The sequence below is a fragment of the Arvicola amphibius genome, chromosome 1, assembly GCF_903992535.2.
Source record: "Arvicola amphibius chromosome 1, mArvAmp1.2, whole genome shotgun sequence".
NCBI classification, from domain to species: domain Eukaryota; kingdom Metazoa; phylum Chordata; class Mammalia; order Rodentia; family Cricetidae; genus Arvicola; species Arvicola amphibius.
This window is the reverse complement of record NC_052047.1, coordinates 150,583,882-150,598,410: the sequence shown is the minus strand read 5'-3', so window position 1 is coordinate 150,598,410 and position 14,529 is coordinate 150,583,882.

The following is a 14,529-nucleotide window of genomic DNA, read 5'->3' as shown; positions in this document are numbered from 1 at the left end:
GTCTGCAGGGGCCAGAAGAGGTCAATGGATCCCCTGGAGCTGGAGTTATGCTGGTCATGAGCCCCCCCAACATGGGTGCCTTGAAATCAAACTCTGTTCCTCTGTAAGTGCAGCCAGCACTCTTAACCACAGAGCCATCTCTCCTATTGTTAGTTCTTCTTGTTAAAAGGACTTCCTTTAATATTATTTCTTCATCTTTATTTTTTTCCAGGTTTTTGGTTCAACGCTACAGTCTGTTTCTAGCCCCCTTTTCTTAATATAATCGAGTTAAGGGTGTGAATTTAGAACTCTGTCCCCAAGCACTGGAACTGCATCCCACCGGTTTTGAAAGTGGTATTTAGGAAGATGTGTAGTTCTAAATATTTTGTCATTTATTTGCAGGTTCCTTTATGATCACTCGCTATTTAAGGCAGATTTCTCTGCTCTAAATGAGTGGGGTTAAAATTAAGATAAAAGCCGCTGTGGCTTTCTAGTCTCGCTGTCACGCTGCACCCCCGTTTGCTCCAAGGTGGGTCCCTCCATGCTTCTGGGTATTTTCCTGGTCATCCAAATGGTCAGTTCGTCCATCTCCACAAGTGCTTGAAAACAGCATGCACTGTCTGTGCATCGGCCAAGAGTTCCGCCCAGTCTAACTCAAGCTTGCGAACTGTCGTCCAGATGGATGCAGATCTTCTTATAGCTCGGAACTTGACCCTGGAAACCAGGTGTGCACAGTAGTCTGGTCATTCCAGTTCTGGGGAAACTGAGGCAGGAGGATTGAGAGTCTGAGGTCAGCTTGGACTGTGCAGGTAGAGCTTTTCTCTACCCCCACTCTAGGCTGAGTGGGAAAGAACCTGCCTAGCATTCTTGAGGTCCCATGTTCAATCCTTAAGGGAGAAATCTGTAGATATGTGTATCTCTCTATAGGTATATGTATATACTCATACAACTTTTACATATATACACACATACACACATTTGCATATATGATTGCACACACACAAATTTATAATATGTATATATCCACATACTTACATATATATGTACATATATGCAAAATACACACAAGTATTTCTATATGCCAGTCTGTGAATATATATATGCATGCTGCTTGCTAGACACAGGCAGATCTAGCATGATGTGAGAACAGTACACACTGTTGTCTTGTCTATTTGTCGGGCTGAACACTTTCTGCCGTAGGTTCTCATTTCTGTATCACCGGACCAGACTTGGGCTGGTGTTTAGTAGTGTGTCAGGCATGGGGCTGCATCCAGGATTCATTCTTTTTTCTTAGTAGCAGACCCCAAGCGAGCGTATTCTCAGTGAAAACACCTAGCTAAAGACCACCTTCAACAGCCTCCCTGTGGCAGGGTGTGTCCCATGACTGTCGCTACTCTCTGGTTGGCGAAGAAGGGGTTGGGGTGGTGGATTGAGTGGAGGGGCAGGGGCGTTTTCTCTCTTTTCCCCTTTGTTACCTAGAATGTAGATTTGGTGGCTGGAACTTCAACAGACATCGTGGGGGCATGATTGCCTTGAGGAAGCTACAGAGTTCTGGGATAAAACTGTCTTGACTTCCTGGATGACCATCACCCGCCATGGCCCTCATCCACATGTCTTATGCGGGACAACTCTGAGCTCCTGCCTTGGCCTCCCAAGGGCTGGATTGACAGTAGGCATCACCACACCTGCTTTGCCCTAAGCTTAGCAGACATCTCCCTGTGATCTGTCTGAATAAACACATGTAGGGACCTGCCTGGGGTTCTCTGTGTAATGTGAAGTGGGCATTAATAGCTGGTCGTGGATGTCACTGTGAACTCAGGAAGAAATGACCAGGGCTGGCAAGCACACCTGGGTGTGGAGAGGCAAAGTGCCTGGATGGAGAAACAGGCATAAAGATGGCAGGGGCCGAAGTCTTCAGTCTTGCTGACATCCCCTGCCATTGCGTGAGACCCGCTCTTCCAGCCCTGACATCCTCTGCCATTGCAGTGAGACCCGCTCCTCCAGCCCTGACATCCCCTGCCATTGCAGTGAGACCCGCTCCTCCAGCCCTGACATCCCCTGCCATTGCGTGAGACCCGCTCCTCCAGCCCTGACATCCCCTGCCATTGCGTGAGACCAGCTCCTCCAGCCCTTGGTCAGAACCCTAGTGAGTCACTGTCCAGCATCGCACTGAGATGGCTGAGGTGACTGGCTGACTAGATTGGGAACCTGATCCTCTAGCTCTCTGTGAGCATGCTGACGGCACTTCTGAGCTCCCTGGACCCTACAGGGTAAGCCAGTCAATACATCTGGTCCCTCTAAAGAACCCTGCCTACCACAGTGTCCGTTTCCTTCCAAAGGAACTGCACCCCTTTTCATGTTATTTTTTTAATTGCATTTATTTATTCATCTCTCTGTGTGTATGCACATTGTTAGAAATAAGATAATAACAAATTTAAGAGACTAGAGGAAGCACAGTATTTTTAAGATTTTATTTGATTATTTTACTATATATATCTATATCTATATCTATCTATCTATCTATATATATATATATATATATATATGGATATTTTGCCTGCAAACATCTGTGTACCACAGACATGCAGTGTCCGCAGAAGCCAGAAGAGGGCATCAGATTCCCTGGAGCTGGAGTTACTGAAGGCTGTGAACCACCTTGTGGGTACTGGACACAGAACCTGGGTCTTCTAGAGAGCAAGTGCTCTCAGCGGCTGAGCCATCACACAGCCCTTCAACATACAATTCTGCAGACAGGGACACCAGCACAGAAAAAAGGCGGATGTGGTTGACTGGTGTGGCTTCACACAGCCCCAGATCATGAGAAATTCCCGCCCTCTTCTCACCCAAAGCCTGGCGCTTGCCCCCTCCCAAATCCCCAGCTCATTGGTTTAAGACCCAAAGCCTTTTCTAACAAATGCTCTGGGCGTAGGCTACCTCCTTCCTTCCTGATCATGAGCTCTGTTGCACAGCAGAATGGCGTCCTGTACTTTTCGCCTTCAGAGTTCTGAGACAAGCAGGTGCTGGGGGCAGGGCCCAGAGCCTCCTGCTCACCTGCACTCTGATGGGCTCTTAGAACACCTCGCACTGACAATGCTCCACAACCATCCACTCCTTCCCACATGAGGTGAGAGGACAGTTTGTGGAGTCCGTTCTCTCCTACCGTGTGGGGCCTGGGGATCAAACTCAGGTGGGCAGCTTTGGTGGCGAGCACCCTGACCCGCTGAGCCCTCTCGCTGTCCCACTCTGAGCGCCAAGGTCAAGAAGCTGTCTGCGGTCCTCAGCACTGGCCGCGGCACACCGCCAGTTCCCTGGGGCCCTGACGCTTGGCCTCACGGTGACAGCTGTGTGGGAGGCGGTTGCTGGGTCAGGAGTCTGTGCTGCCTTCCTTTCTGCCCTGCGGTCCTCAGCCCTGTGCTTCCCGCTGACACTTGCCAGGAACAGCCTCTGTGATGGGTGAACATCCCTCTACTGCAGCCGTCCTTTGGATGATGGGCTCAAGGACCCCATGGGTACCAGAAGCTGCAGATGCTCAAGTCCATTATAGAGAATGGAGTAATATTTGATTCAGGGGAGTTTTTAGTTGATAGATTTTTGTGAGTTCTATCCCCGTGACTCATTCATGAGCTTCCATGAAGAGGCATGGAGGGGAGGAAGCATTCATCTGAGAGCCCAGAGCTATCTGAAAGTCGGATTTCTCCCTACGTGCACACATGAGTCTATCTGTAAAAACAAAGATGGCTCCAGTTGTCTGGAAATGCTCTCTCTGGGCTGTGTGAACAAAAGACATACGGGCTCAGAGGGGAGATTGCCTGCCTAGTATTTCTGGGTCTGAGGTTGTATCCCCATCACCATATACATGCACACACACTTGTGCACGCGCGCACACACATAGCACACAACACATACACCACACACACATCACACTCACTACATACTATCCCACACAATCCAACAAACACTCACCACATATACACACGTGACACCACACACACTACACACCACACACACAAACCACACACACACTCAGAACACACGCATACACACCACACACACGCACATTCCACACCCTCCCACATGGAGTCCCTATGAACTTTCATAATAAAAACAAAACAAGAACTAGACATTGATTCTGAGTCATAGATCTCACTAAAGGAAGCAGTCGATACACATTGTAAAAGGAAAATCGGAACCTCTAATTTGACTGGGAAATTCGAATCCGTTTTTGTTTGCTCTGGGCACTAATAATTTGATTGAAAGACAGACTTCAGACCTGGAGTTTGGGTCCAACCCAGAGCCCAGCTGTTGCTAGGGCTCTAATGAGCAGGCTGCCTGTGATGTCTGCTTGTGGCAGGGCTGGCTTCAGTGGTTCTAGGGGAGACCTTGGCACAGAGATGCAGTTGCAAGAGCCTCCCAACGGGCTGATTGCCTCAGGTGGAGGAGACCTAGCGCTCGGACACGTGACTCCACAGCACCGCTGAAGGGGAAAAAGCTGAAGCTCATTGACCATTGAGTCCGGGGAGGAGGGCTCAGGCTTAGGAATGCTGAGGGGGACATCTCCCAGGGGGACACCAGCTTTGTGGCTGGCAAGATTTTAATTAGATTCCAAGGGCTCTGGTTTAAGCCTGGAGATCTTAGGTTTGAACAATCAATGAGCTCAATCCAAGCATGGAGAGGACGGGATGGCCTGACAGCCCTGGGTCACCATCCTGCACACATTCATTTGGTTTGAGCCTGGGGCACCAGTCTGTGTGGAGGACCTGAGGGGCTGGCTCTACATTCGGCGTGTCATGCCAGACCTAAGCTGAGCAGCCGCAGACAAACCAGGTTCTCTCTCCAGGGTGGGGACAGCAGCCCCCGGGTGACTGGAAAGGAAAGCCCAGCAAGCCAGCGGGGGGCATCAGAAAGTGTCCCTTTGCAGCTCCCGTGCATTTGTTCATTTATTTTTGGTATTAGCAGTGACTTTTTTTTTACTTTAAAGAATTTTTGAGATTATATTAGAATATAACGTCTTCTTCTTTCCTTTCCACCTCACCCCCACCCTGCTCTCTTTCAGATTCACGTCCTCTTTTCTTTATCAATTGTTATTGCAGGCATGTATGTATATACATATATATTTCTGACTATAGCCTGCTTGGTGTGTGTGTGTGTGTGTGTGTGTGTGTGTGTGTGTGTTCAGGGCTGATTATCTGGTATTGGATAACCAATGCGCTCTTCTTAGGACCCTCAGCTGCCTACTTTGCCTAGGCTGGGGTCCTCACAGGCTTTCTTCTGTCCAGTTTGGCAGGTCTGCTGGTGTCGGCATTGTTCAGCTCACGTTTGGGAAGCATGCTGGTGAGACTCTATGGCTGTGTCTTCTGACTTTATTAGGAGACACAATCTCACAACAAACTCCCTGACTCTGGCTTTTAAATGTCCCAGCCCCTCTTCCATAATGTCCCCTGAGCCTTAGGTGCCTGAGGCTTTTGTCAATGTATCTGTTGGGGCTGGGCTCTAGAACTCTGCGCTGTGTTTAGTTGATGCGTTCAATCCAGGGCAGCTTGAATATGTTCTCTGTCTCAGAGGCCAGAAGAGTGAAACAAATTTAAGCGTCAGCAGGACCCTGCCAGCTTTGTCACTGCATGGGATCTTTGGTTCCTTGGTTTGGATCTTTGGTTCCTTCTATCTCTGCTGCTCCATCACAAGATTTGAATCCTGTCTGCGTCTTCCCTCCATGCACACCTGTGCTCAAATGTCCCTTCATTCTCTTACTCTCCTCCTCTCCCCCTCCTCCTCTTCCCCTCCTCCTCTCCCCCTCCTCCTCTTCCCCTCCTCCTCTCGCCCTCCTCCCCTCCTCCTCTCTCCCTCCTCCCCTCCTCCTCTCCCCCTCCTCCTCTTCCCCTCCTCCTCTCGCCCTCCTCCCCTCCTCCTCTCTCCCTCCTCCCCTCCTCCTCTCCCCTCCTCCTCTTCCCCTCTTCCTCTTCCCCTCTTCCTCTCCCCCTCTTCCTCTCCCCCTCTTCCTCTTCCCCTCCTCCTCTCTCCCTCTTCCCCTCCTCCTCTCTCCCTCCTCCCCTCCTCCTCTCCCCCTCTTCCTCTCCCCTCTTCCTCTCCCCCTCTTCCTCTCCCCCTCCTCCTCTCCCCTCCTCCTCTCGCCCTCCTCTTCTCCTCCTCTCCCCCTCCTCTTTCCCTCCTCCCTTTTCTTTTGTTTGCACGTGGATATATAACTGCCTCAGTACTTCATCTGATAGACTCTTCTTTCCTTATTGAATTATTTCTGTACCTTCGCACAGCAACAGCTGAGCCTATGCACAGATCTATTTCTGGATTCTCTCTTGTGCTCCAGGGACATGCCTAAAGCCTTATGTTTGTTTCACCTGTTGGTCACTACTATGTAAAGTAAGCTTCATCAAAATGTAGGGGTGTAGAAAACTTAAATGACAGACATTTTCCAAATTCATTCTTTTTCTTTAAAAAAAAGATTTATTATGTATACAGTATTCTGCCTGCATGTCTGCCTGCATGCCAGAAGGCGGCACCAGATCTCATTACAGATGCTGGTGAGCCACCATGTGGTTGCCGGGAATTGAACTCAGGACCTCTGGAAGAACAGTCAGCGCTCCTAACTATTGAGCCATCTCTCCAGCCCAAATTTATTCTTTTTCAACATTGGTTTTTGTTAATTCTTTGATCTTTGTATTTCTATAAAACGTTAAAAGATATTTATTTTCTTTTTATTTATGAGCATATGTGTGTGCAGGAGCACAGAGGAGCCAGAAGAGGGCGCTAGATCCCCTGGTGATGCAGCTAACAGGTGGTTGTGAACTGCAACACTGGGTGTCAGGTACCAAACTTGGGTTCTTTGCAAGAACAGTGCATGCTCTTAATCTCGCAGCCGTCTCTCTAGCCGCCTCCAGAAAACTGAGAATGAGTTTGTACATTTTTACACAAAAGCCTACCAGGCTTTTAACTGAGATTTATACTAAACCGAATCTCAATTTTAGTAGAATAATTAGGTATCTTAAGGAGACTGTCTATGAACATGGCACATTGTTGCAGTGTACAAATCCGGCTATCATGGTGAAAACAGCACCTATTGATAAGACGTAGTGGAATGAGCAACTACGTATGTGTCGTGAAGGACAAAATCGAGGGAAGAGCTAGAAGGCACGATGCCCGTGAGTCCCCCTGCTGTGAACAAGATGGATCCCAGGGCTCAGAGTCTTGCAGGGGTCATTTGATATTACCTCCCTGTAGAGTTGCTAATCAGCTGAACACTTCTACTCTGGCTGGGATTGCGATGATTATAGTGGCTGATGTGAAGTAAGCTCGTGCGTCCACATTTAACCCTACCGTGAACATGTGAGGAGCCCGTACAGTAAAGCCTAGAAAGCCGGCTGACTTCATGGCTCACACCATGCCGATATAACCAAATGGCTCTTTTTTACCTGAGCAGTAGGTGACAACGTGTGAAGCCAGGGAAATAAGGATATACACTTCTGGGTGGCCAAAGAATCAGAACAGACGTTGATAAAGGATTGGGTCGCCACCACCAGCTGGGTAAAGAAGGTGGTGTCTAAGTTTCGGTCTGTGAGGAGCATAGTGACACCTGCAGCTAACAGTGGAAGGGACAGAAGGAGGACGGCAGGAATTAGGACGGATCAAACAAATGGGGGAGTTTTGATATTTAATATTTGATATCATGCTAGGGCTGGTGGTTTCATATTGATAATTGTTGTGATGAAGTTAACTGCCTCTAAGATAGAAATACACCTAGGTGTGAGAAAATAGGTCTAGTGATACTCCCCTGTGTGCTGGATTACCGGCCTTCAACCTGCCCCTGCTCAAGCTTCTACTATCGATGATGCTGGCAAGAGAAGAAATGGAGATAGGAGTAGAAGCTTACGTTATTTATTCATGGGAATGCTGTATCAGGGGCTCCAATTACCAGTGGAACTAATCAGTTTCCGAAACCACCAATTATCATTGGCATTGCTATGAAGATTGTGACGAATGTGTGGGCTGTTAGAACCACACTATGGATTTGACCGTTGCCTAGTAGGGCTCCAGGGTGTCTCCAGGTTACATTTTCTTTAATTTTTTTCTGGAGGTGCTTTCAGTTTTCTGGTCACTTTGATAGATTTTGTTAACTTTATCCCTAAGAACTTCACGTTCATTTTAAGAAATATTTTTATTTTGCCAGGCATGGTGCCACATGCCTTTAATCCCAGAACACGGGAGGCAGAGGCAGGCAGATCTCTTTGAGTTCAAGGTCAGCCTACTCTACACAGCAAACTCCAGGACAGCCAAGGCTACACAAAGAAATCCTGTCTTGAAAAATAAAACCAGCCAACCAAGTAAACAAACAAAACCAGAAAATGTATTTTATTCTTAGTCGTGTGTGTGTGTGTGTGTGTGTGTGTGTGTGTGTGCACTTGGATGCAGAGCCAACAGAGGCCAGAAGAGGGTGTCAGATCTCCTGGAGCTGGAGTTACAGGGTTTGGCGTATGTTTGAAAGAACAGTCTATAAAGTCAGCTCTGGATTCTGTCTTAGGAAGCAGGGTGCCCAGGCTGGGGCTCCGTGACCACCCACTGCACGGGGCAGGAGATTGTGAGCACAGGGGTGAGGCTGCGTCCCTGAGGCCTGTTGGAATCCCAGCTCCCCTACCTGCCAATTGGGAGCTTTAGGGTGAACCCAACTCCTTGTGGCTGTTTTCTCAGCTGTGCAATGCAGATAGAACCAACGCAGCAGCCCCAAGGTGGCAACAGCAGCACAAGAAACGACAGAACCTGTTGCAACCTTAAGGTTATTTCTGTCCCTTGGCTTGGATTTCTTCAGCCTCCCAACTGTGTGTGAGCACCTTTGTGTATTCTGAGGTATATGCACGTGTTCTGATGTCCACACGTGTGTGTGTGTGTGTGTGCGCGCGCGCGCGCCTTGCAGGCTAGAAACCCACCTTGGGTGTTGTTCCTTCAGAGCCCTCCACCCGGGGTTTTGAGACAGGGTCTCTCCCTGGCCTTTGGGTCAACAAACAGGCTAAGCAGGATTACCAGCTATGCCCAGGAGTGTGAATGTCTCTGGCATTGGCATTAAAGCGCTTCCCACCATACCCATGTGTTTATAGTGTGCTGGGGGCTTGGGGGGGGAGCTGTCTGTCTCAGGTCCCTGACATTGCAAGACAAGCATCTATTGAGTCATCTCCTCAGCCCCATAGCTCTGGTTATTTCCATAATATACTCTTCAGAGGAAACAGAATACAGAAGCAAGAAGAAAAATTCACTCAAAATCCCCTCATCCAAAGGATCCTATTAGCATGACTTAGGGTCACTCATCAGTTGTGCCCTCCCTGGAAGCCACACACACATTTGGGTATAGCGCCTGCACTATGAGACAAGTACGCGAGCCGGGAACTAGGCTGGAGATTTAAAAATACACACACACACAGACAGGCACGGGGACACGGGTCATTCTTGACACAAGAATGCCAACTTTATTGTGCTCCAGGGAAGCTTATATAGGGATCTTTAACTGATAGCCACGCCCCAGCTCCTGGGATTTCCAGCTGTAAAACCCACCAGAATTCACTCCTCTGCCATCAGGAACTCATGAGGCCCTCGTGCTTAGAGCAGCTGCAGGCACAGGAAAACAAGTTGTTTCACTCCAGCAGGCAAAGGGTCTGAGGCAGGCAAAGAAAGCCAAGGGGCCAGGGGTCTGCAGTCCCCAACAACTCCCCCTCTTCTATATAATTAGACCAGGCCTGTCTTGGTTGCAGAAGCACAAATTCACCATCTTACCCGTCATAAAGAACACTTGCCTCAGCATGCAAGGCCTCTGTCTTAGGAGCCTGTCACAATCAACCTGTCTTACCCGTCTCTGGCTCACTGGTCTTTCTGTAGCCTGCTAACCCATACTGCTGCTCTCGGAGGAAGCCCACTTTCTTGGGCAAATAGCGATTTACATCACTGCTGCCTCTGATGCCTGTTGTAGAGGCAGAGCAACAGAAACCCTCCAGCTACAGGAGTTCCTAGGGCCAGCTGTTCAGCAAGCCTGGGCCGTATGGGAGTGGCTGGATTGGCATGTGCATGGCACAAATATAATGAAAGGAAAGGGAGCAGCCAACCGCATATTCGACTGTTCTTATAAAAGGAGGGCTATAGGTCACACTGAAAAATGCCCTGGCGAAAATTAGATAGGGCATTCTGGATCTCTAAGGCAGTGGTCATCTGTCTGGCTGGTGGCAATTCCGCTTGTCTCGGAGGCTGCAGCGGTGATAAGGTAACAGTAGCAGCCACCACAGCCGTGGCGATCTCCAAGTCTCGGCTGGGACTGCTCAGCACCAGTTGACTCCCTGGAACAGGCACCAAGCCCGGAACCCGGGCCACTGTGGCAGTCATCTCAGTAGCCCAATAGCTGTTCAAACGACAACACTTGAGAACAGTTAAGGGCAGAATCATTCAAGGTATGATTAGCCGCAGACAGCCGCATGAGAAGCCCTATTTTGGTTCTGGTTTTCCATCTTGCTGTGCTATTAAACAAGGTAGAATCCTGCACAAGTCAAGGGCCCAAAATTTAAACAGGCATGAAGTCCACAGAGATACCTCTGTGAAGGTAGACACTACACCACATTGGGCTGGATTCTGGAAACGAAATTCCTGAGAATCCTTGTTAACATTCCTGCAAAGCGATTGCGGTCCCCATCACCATAATGAACAATGTGCTCTGGTCACACATCACGGTACCGGGCCAACACGCAACACGAGAAGAAAAATTCACCAAAAATAAAACACAAACTGCCAGGTAGCTTCCACATACCAAAAACATTATTGTGTCTCCAGTCAATGGGAATGGCTGGCTGTTCCGGAGCCCAGAAGTAGAAGCAAAGCACAGACTATCCAGGCCCTACCGGCATCACCACCGGCGGCTTCCTGACGTTCCTCCTCCACAAAACTCTCAGTAGATCCCACAGATTCTTCATCCTGAATTTCCGCAAAAGTTTTGGCTAAATTGTTTAACTGCTCCTTCACCTTCCCATTGTCGCTGAGAAGTGCATCTCTGACTAAACGCCAAAGCGAAAATATTTCCACAGGAAGTTCTGGCCCTCGCTCTTTCAAAGCTTTGAAGTTCAGCTTTTACCTGCCCCAAGTCAGGAATATTAAAACCCCCTGCCTGTGAAAACCAGGGACTAAATTCTAAAACTGCCTTAATAAACTCTTGTGCCATCTCAGTTGTAATTCCGGAGCCCTGTTTCTCTAAAAGAACCATCAACTGACCGGTCATTACCTGAACGGAACCTACCGGCACCCATCTTCAGTCCACCCTCACCATCAATCTCTTACTCGCTTGCTGGCCAGCCTTCTGAGGCCGATCTCTCAGCGTCTCCCCAGTTCCTGCTCTCGCTGGGCGTCTCCACCTGTAAGGCACAGCATTTGCGCTATGCGCTATGGTACTAGGTTGGAGATTTAAAGACACACGCACACAGACGAAGACACGGGTCTTTCCTGACACAAGAATGCCAACTTTATTGTGCTCCAGAGAAACTTATATAGGGATTCTTAACTGATAGCCACGGATTTCCAGCTGTAAAACCCACCAGAGTTCACTCTCCTGCCATCAGGAACTCATGAGGGTCTCGTGCTCAGAGCACCTGCAGGCACAGGAAAACAAGTTGTTTACTCCAGCAGGCAAAGGGTTTGAGGCAGGCAAAGAAAGTCAAGGGGCAAGGGTTCTGCAGCTCCCAGCATTTGGGTCTTTTGTTTGTTTGTTTATTTGTTTGTTTTTTAAGGACAGGTTTCTCTGTATAACAGCTATGGCTGTCCTGGAACTCACTCTGTAATCCAGGCTGGCCTCGAACTCACAGAGATCCACCTACTACTGCCTTCTGAGCGCTGGGATTAAAGGTGTGCACCGGGTTTACATTTGGGTCTTAAAGCATAGCTACTCACGCAATTGAAGGATTCCATTTACAGAAACCGCAATCCAGTTCCTCGTGCAAATGAAGGATTGCGACCTGCACGACTCACAAGCCTTCAGCAGGGCCATCAGATGAACGGTTCCTTCATGCTGCGTGAAATGGCAGGGTCAGTTAGAGTTCACAGAGGCTTGTCTGGCTTCGGGAACTGTTTTCCAAGGCCAGGACAAGCCAGCTGGAGTGTGCTTTGAGCTGCAGGTGTAGCAGTTTTCTACAGCTGCTGGAGTGGCCTCAGAGTAAGGGTAGTGTCCAAAACAGCCCAGCAGCATGGGACTGTCTGCCAGTTATCAATGTAAGGGCTTCTTGGCTGACAGTTCCCACCTCAGGGCTACCAGGCATCAGTCAGGGAAGGGTCTGTCACATAGGACACTCTCTAGAGTATTACTGAGACCCATATAGAATTAGCAATTTTCAGGCTTCAGAGTAATTCAGACAGAGGAGAAGAGCACTGGCTGCTTTTCTGGAGCACCCAGCTTCAATTCCCAGCATCCATATGAAGGCTCACAACCATCTGTAACTCCAGTTTCCAGGAATGACCTCTTCTGGCCTCCATGGGCACTACGTGTTTATGGTGCACAGACGTACAAAGAGACAGAACATCCATACATAGGAAATGATAAAGAATTAACAGTATTTTATAGTCTTTTTAAAAAAATTATTTATGTATGTGCATTCTGCATGCCAGAGAGGGCATCAGATCCTATTATAGATGGTTGTATCCACTATGTGGGTGCTGGGAATTGAACTCAGGACCTCTGGAAGAGCAGCAGTGCTCTCAACCAGTGAGCCACCTTTCCAGCCCCTATTTTATAGTCTTTTACAGCACTTGGTGGTGTTTAACTTCTATTCCCTTCTGTGTTAGCAGTACTGGATGCTGGCTTGTTGTTATTGCTTTATTTCAACTAAAAACAAATTTCAAATTACTTTAAAATATTTTTATTACGTGTGTGTCTGTGTGCGCCACACCATGCATGTGGCTGTCAGGATTGTTTTCAGGAGTTGATTTTCTCCTTCCTCCTTGCTGACATAGGTTCTTGTACTGGGTGGTTTTGTGTGTCAACTTGACACAAACTACAGAGTCATACAGGAAGGAGCCTCAGCTGAGAAAATGCCTCCCTGAGATCCAGCTGTAAAGCATTTTCTCATTTAGTGATTAATGGGGAAGGGCCCAGCCCATGGTGGGTGGTGTCATTCCCTGGCTGCTCTAAAAGAAGGCTGAGCAAGCCATGGGAAGCAAGGCAGTAAACAAACCCATGGCCTGTGCATCAGCTCCTGCCTCTGTGGTCCTGTTGGAGTTCCTGCCCTGACTCCCTTCTGTGATAACAGCAATGCTGAAGTATAAGTTAAACTCTTTTCTCCCCAACTTGCTTTGGTCATGGTGTTTTCGTTACAGCAATAGAAACCCTAAGAAGTTCTGTTGTTTCTGCAAGGCTGCTACACTAGGCTACTGCCTGCACCAGGAAGCTCCTATCTCCTGTCTCCATCCCCTCGCCTCTCCTCTGGAGACCAGGAGTATGAATGCAAACCCCTGCCACAGGCTCTGTATGGGGATTGAATTCTTGTCAGGCTTATGTGGAAACAATGACACCTGTGGATTTATCTCACTGGCTCCTTATAAATTATTTAAATTTAACGTGTGTGTGTCTCTGTGTGTGTGACCCACTGAGTTTAATTGCATGAACATAGATGGGAGGTTTCTTAGGGGAGTATGGTTAGCCCCCTTGTGGCTAAAACACTGGAGGGAATGATCCCTCCTCTCTGCAGCAACCATTAACCACTAATTGTTGGGGGAATATTACTTTAAGGCGTCTTACACATGTTTATGCTCTGGAACATTTGTTTAACAATGTGAAGATTTGTTGCTTTTGTTTATGCTGCGTTTGCTTAACTCTGAGAAGCTGTGATCCTTTGCCTGTCCGGAACACCTGATGGTCTAATAAAGAGCTGAATAGCCAATAACGAGGCAGGAGAAAGGATAGGCAGGGCTGGCAGAGAGAATAAATAGAAGGAGAAATCTGGGAGGAGAGAACAAGGAGAGGAAAAGGTCAGGGGCCAGGCACCCAACCACCCAGCCCCCCAGCCCCCCGCCAGCCACCGAGTAAGAGTGAAAGTAAGCTATACAGAAGTAAGAAAAGGGAAAAGCCCAGAGGCAAAAGATAGTTGGGATAATTTAAGTTAAGAAAAGCTGGCTAGAAACAAGCCAAGCTAAGGCCGGGCATTCCTAACAAAGAATAAGCCTCCTTGTGTGATTTGGGAGCTGGGTGGTGGCCCCTGAAAAAGTCAAGAGAGTAAAACTTTGCAGCAACTACTAATGGGTCTTCTGAGCTGCTGTTTGGGTTTGGTTTTCATCTAGCCATAACAGAGAACATTCTAGTTACCAAAACTCTCCACAGTAGTTCTTCATCAGAACGAGAACATGAAGGACTGAGGCCAGGATTCCAGGGACTCTGTGGGCAAACAGGGAGGGCTTCTCGAGTCAGGGCTCACAAAAAACAGAGTACTTTGGAGACGGGGCCACGGATCTGATATGTTTCATATTGGCCTTGCTTTGAGGAATTAGAGCAGATTCCCAGGAGGAAGGAAACGAGAGCCACGTGGACAAAGAAAG